Source organism: Orycteropus afer, unplaced genomic scaffold (genome assembly GCF_000298275.1).
Source record: "Orycteropus afer afer isolate SDZICR_OR568_19922 unplaced genomic scaffold, OryAfe1.0 scaffold00023, whole genome shotgun sequence".
Classification (NCBI taxonomy): domain Eukaryota; kingdom Metazoa; phylum Chordata; class Mammalia; order Tubulidentata; family Orycteropodidae; genus Orycteropus; species Orycteropus afer.
Window position 1 is genome coordinate 578,975 of NW_006921610.1, and position 6,091 is coordinate 585,065.

The 6,091-nt window shown below is 33.6% G+C and overlaps 1 protein-coding gene across 1 annotated transcript in view; it reads right to left on the reverse strand.

Annotated features, from left to right (window-relative positions):
* KCNJ3 (potassium inwardly rectifying channel subfamily J member 3) overlaps window positions 1-6,091 on the reverse strand; it is a 210,881-nt gene that overhangs the window by 158,586 nt on the left and 46,204 nt on the right. The window lies entirely within an intron of this gene.

The following is a 6,091-nucleotide window of genomic DNA, read 5'->3' on the forward strand; positions in this document are numbered from 1 at the left end:
GGCACATAACAACAACAACAATCCTAGGGAGAAACACCCATTAGTTCAATCAACCATGAGACATCAGAAAGACAGCATTCCCACAGGGGAGGAGAGCTGGATAGACAGGAATGCATAGATAAGAAGGGAGCAAGGAAGGGATAGTCACAGGGAGGAGAGATGGAAGGAGAATTTTTATGGTTGGAGATTGTAATTGGGGCCATGAAACAAAATGTGCATGAACTATTGAGAGTAAAATGAATCTGCTTTGTAAATTTACACCCAAATCATGACAAAATATTTGACTATGTAAAGCAAAATTGACCCTAGTGCATCTTAGGGTCTATAACATGTTGAAGTAAACCACAAAATTTGGAGGAAAGAAGATATATAAAAAAATCCTCAAAGCTTTCATCTGATTTGCATAGAACAATTCAAACATATATATTTATATATATATTTTTTTAAATATCCTTGGATTAGCTAGATATAATGTCTTATTCACGAAACAGATGAACTAGCATAGGTGCTTTGGCATATGTGCAAAGAAGTAAGGCAACTGAAACTAGTAATTCTACCTTTATGATTCTACCATGTAAATTGGAGTTTGCAATCTGTTTGGAATCATGTAAACCCTAAGAGACTATATAAATATCTTTGTGATTTGGCAACCCATCTCTTACTTTGTATCCCACTTGTAGCATGGCACATAGCTTTATCCAAATCACACTGTGCTGTACTCTCTCAAGCCTTTGCTCTTGGCAGTGTGTAAAATTCTATTCTTTTAAAATCCTGGAGATCGACACTACATCTAAATAAACTGCCTTGATGCCAAATTTGGATTTAATTGCACCTTCCTCTAAACTGTGCTTCTTCCTTATCCCATATCCTTCTATTATTATATGAATCACACCATCACTTTTACTCACTGCCTTCAAGTCAATTCCGATTCAGAGTGACCTGCTTTGGGTTTCTGATGCAGTAAATCTTTACTGAAGTAGATTGCTCAGTCTTCCTCTCACAGAGTGGCTGGTGGGTTTGAACCATCACCCTTCTGGTTAGCAGTCAAATGCCTTAGGCACTATGCCACCAGCTCCTTGAATGACACCATAGAGCATAAAAATTAATCATACTATTTTCTCTTCAAAGAAAAAAAATGCTAAGATATTTTTAAATTGTGATTGCAATTTTTGGTAGACTTACTACACTATACCTCAAGTAGGGAATGATTGTACCTTATTAAAGGTATGATTTAACAACATAATATTGAGTAAATAACCATCTACTGGAAGAATGTTTCATATCTATGATGAGATTCAAACTAGAAAATGCTTAGGGAAAAAAAGCTCTTTGTATTAATGCACATTAAGATTGTAATAAAATATGGTAATTCTATAATATTTTATATGAGATTTTAATGTTGGTATTTGCAAAATTTAATAAAGACAGTGAAAAATTAGATTCTGCTTTTCTTTATACTATAGCTTTAATTTGTATTAAAAAATATAAGTAAGTACCAAATTACGAGACTGAATAATTTGAATACTTTTCTATCATGAATTTCTTCTACATTGTATTAGCTTTTGCAGGATAAATATAAAGTCCCTTCATTTAATTATTTGCATTTTAAAATCATTAAGCAAGAAAAACTTCATCTCAAAACATTACTTTTCATTATACTGCATAATTAACATAACATTCAAAATGTGGTCAAGAGTTCCTTTATTCTGAGATCATGATTCTCCCATCCTGTTCTACCTTACTAAAACAGTCTTCATATAATCCAAGAATATGTGGACAAAGAAAACTACTCAACTCCTAAACCTTCCAGTCGGTGTACGAGGAGGAATTCTGACCAACACAACATAGAAAATTTCTTAGGAAAAGTTCTTTCCTGTGGAAAACAGAAAGATCTTTGTAGGAAAAAGCCCTTTGGCCTTTTGTCTTCATCCTTCTTTCTGTTTACACACCTGAAATGATGCCTAAAGGCACAGCAGCCATCTAAAGATAAGGAGTAGAAATGTAAGACAAATGTTAGACAGCAAAGCAGGAAACCAGGGAAATCTGGCTCTTTAATGACATCCTGAAGCAGCTGGACCAGCCTGATGCCTGCTTCTGAACATTATGTTACAGAAGAAAAATAGACCTCTGTCTGTGTAAGCCACTACTGGTTGGGCTTTACTATTTGCAACTAAATACATTCTTAATTCAAATGATGTTATTTAGAAGAAAACATATTATAAATATAAATCATGCTTTCTGGCAATAGATGTGAAATCATTTATTTACCATTTGCTTTATAATAAATCATTAATTTATTCGTATTCATTCTGTTGTAAAAAATTGACTTGCATGTGTTCTATTGCTCTAAATATGTAGCCTGTGAGTCTTAAGAACTTGCTTCTGAGTAATATTTCAGTAGTCATGATAAGTAACATTTTTGTGACACATTATAGGCTAACATAATGCTTTACCAGTCATGGTTTATAAATGATTAACCTATTGAAGAACTTTTAAAATCATTATATATATAAAAACAAAAAAAAATACCTCACTGGCATGGAGTCAATTCCGACTCCTAGGGACCCCCTTTGGGTTTCCAAGGCAGTAAATCTTTACTCAAGTAGATTACCCAGTCCTCCTTCCATGGAGTGCCTGGTGGGTTTGAACCACCAACCTTCTGGTAAGCAGTGAAATGCCTTAGGCACTATACCACCAATGCTCTTTATTATTATATAATAAAAGCTAAAAAAGAAAACCCAGAATCAATTAGAACTGAAGTATACAGTTCTTGATAAAAGTAAATAAATAAATAAAATCTAAGTGTGAAATTCTGACTTCTGAATACTATATTCAGGTTCATAATTCAATTCAAAAGAACTTAAAAAATGAACCCGACTTAGTCCATCAAAGGAAAACTCCTTATTCTACTTACCACTTCATGAACTTGCATAGCATTTCAAATGAAAAGATACATAATACTTGTCTGTGGTGATCTGGTTGGTAAAGCTAATTGGAAAAATCTACAATTTGGATGAAATCCTGCCAAACTTGCATAAATATATATAATTTTGAAATAATTCTAGTATGATAAACCTTCACTTGTCAATAAAAAAATCTGTTGAAGTTGAAGAAGGCTTCATTTCTGGTACTCAATAATTAAAACTGTGTTTTACCTTCACACAGAGGTCCATACAGTCAATAACTAGCTCTGGAAAATTAATCTAAGAAACTGACATATATTGCATATCCTAATATATAAACAATCTTAAAAAATGAGTTAATTTAGGAACCCTATAATTTTAGTGATATTGATGACATTAATAATCATTACCAATATTTATTAGACATCCTGTAAGTACTAGAGTACAAGCTGAGCACACTAACTCTATTATCTTACTTTATTATAGTTAACTTAATCAACTCTGAAAAAAAAAAAAAAAACTTGAGGAGGTACTGGTGTTACTTACATTTTACATATGAGGATACCAAGAGAAATAAAATTTAATCAACTTGTCCAAAATTACACAGGTAAGACACAGATAGCATACAGAGACTAAAAGTATATGTATACCTTTAATCAATGCCATGTATTAATTGTCTCAAATATAGTAGCCCAATCTCCACTTACACCTGGCATAGTTTAAAAATCAGAAGGTTGAAATACATGCACCATATTCTTCCACAGGAACTTAAAACTGTTTTTTGAATACCAACTTTTTTTCCTAAGGGTGAAAGATTTGTTCCAGTGGTTCAAGAAAGCAGCCATATAAAGTCCTAGGAAGTGTGGTCAAACCTGTGGTACATTATAAGGGAACAGGTTTATTGTCATATCACAAAAGTTTTGAGGATATATGACTTTTTTACATAGTCCCCTTATAAAATGACATAAATAAAAACTATTCAATACATATTTATGGCTAGCCCAGCTTAAAAGCAAGGTAGTACAAAAACATATAAAGACAAGCATATAATAGGATACATAAAAGTAAACCAGAGGCTATTTCTATTAAGAGTGAATAATGCCAAGGGTATCAGGGGTTTTACTGGCTATAACTACACTATTAAAAGGTCAGAATGAATAACCAAGGATGTATCTTTACTGAACATACATGCAATATGACACAAAATACTGCTGAAATAGGAAATTACATAAATGAAATAATAGTAAGATGAGAATGGCAAGAACAAAAAGCTATTTAATCATTTTAAAAATCATCATATTTTACATAATAAGTACTTAATAATTTTATAAACTATTAATTATCCCTTTTCTTGGTAAAAAAAAAACCCACAAATTTTGACTCAAAAATATTATTTGATTTGGAAGTTCTGTCCCTAACTAGCCATGTTATCTTTGCCAAATCAAATAATATATTTTAATAATCTATTTGTTATTTACAGTATGTAAAGAATATTGCTAGTTCTCATTTTCATAGCTTTCAATTTTTACAGAATATTGTTGTTGTTGTTGTTGTTTGCTGTCGAGTCGGCCCCGACTCATAGCGACCCCTCCTTGGGTTTCCGAGGCAGTATCACTACGGAAGTAGGATTGCCCAACCTTCCTTCCGAGGAGTGGTTGGTGGGTAGGTCTTCTTATATGGACAGTTAGAGGCATAATTGAATTTGAATCCAGAGTTTTTTTCTATCACAAGCAACACACGTTCAATATACCATCATATCACTTTGAATTCTCAAGATAACCCTGAAAGGTCAGTGGAGAAGGTGTTGTTACTTATCTCCTAAATAAGGTAACTTTCAAAGACAAGGCATCTTTCCAAAACACTCAGATATTTGATAGATGTTATAGAATTTAGAAAATAGGAGAGAATCGCGCTCCAGAGGAGAACTGGGGTGAAGATAAATAAATAACATGCATTTTCTGACTAGCAACTGACAAGGTGGGGATGCAATCAGATCTAGTAACAATTTGAAGAGCTGACTTTTCAAAAACAGAAAACAGGTAGTAGTTGGTATCATATCCACAAAAAACAATGAAAGAATATTTCTTGAAGGACATGTTTCAATGTATAAGAAAATAATTTTTAAAACATGGGCCATTAAGCTGCAGAACAAGCTCCCAAGGGAAACATTAAAACCCCAAATGAGTCATTAAAAATAATTCAGAGTAAAATAATACTTCTTCAAGTCATATATATATATATATATATATATATGTATATATGAAACATTATATGGAAAATGTAATAATAAAGTTTAGTTCCAACTATCACATCAGACTTTATTCTCCCAGGCAGTTAAGATCCACATTTTTCAATTTGAAACTACATTATACTGGAACACAGAAAAGTTAAAGTTAACAGGCAATAAAATCATTCATGTGTCACATAATTTCTGACACAATTCCAGGAAATGATGTGTGTCAGGGAAGGCATTTTTCAATAGGTTACACTTCATTCTTTCTTTTGCTTGCACAGTGAAACCCACTGCATGGGTGAGAAATGCATCTTAGTCTGTCCTTAGAAAAGAAAGCATCAAAAGTAAATCCTTGAGCCTTAGGAAAAAAAAAAAAATGACTTATACATAACTTTTAGTCTCTAAAGTAGGTTTGAAATGTATTCTGCTCAAAACTAAGGAAAAATTATCTACAAACAGCACTTATTTATCTGGTATTCTTATAACTACATCTAACAAAATAATAATAAGACTAAACAGGAGCTCTGGTGGTGTAGTGCCTACGGCATTTGACTGCTTACCAGAAGGCTGGAGGTTCAAACCCATCAAACTCCTCAGAAGGAAGGTTGGGCAATCTACTTCCATAGTGATACTGCTTCGGACCCAAGGAGGGGTTGCTGTGAGTCGGATCTGACTCCACGGCAATGAGTTTGATAAGACTAGTTGCCATCAAATCAGTACTGACCCATAATGGCTCCACACATGAATGCAGATTAGAACTGCACCATGTTGTTGTTGTTGTTAGGTGCCATCGAAACGTTTCTGACTCATAGTGACCCCATGCACTGCAGAACGAAACACTGCCCGATCCCACGCCAGCTCCATGATCCCTGCTATACTTGAGCCCATCATCGCAGCCACTGTGTCAATCCATCCCATTGAAGGCCCTTCCCTCTTTCAACGACCCTCCACTATA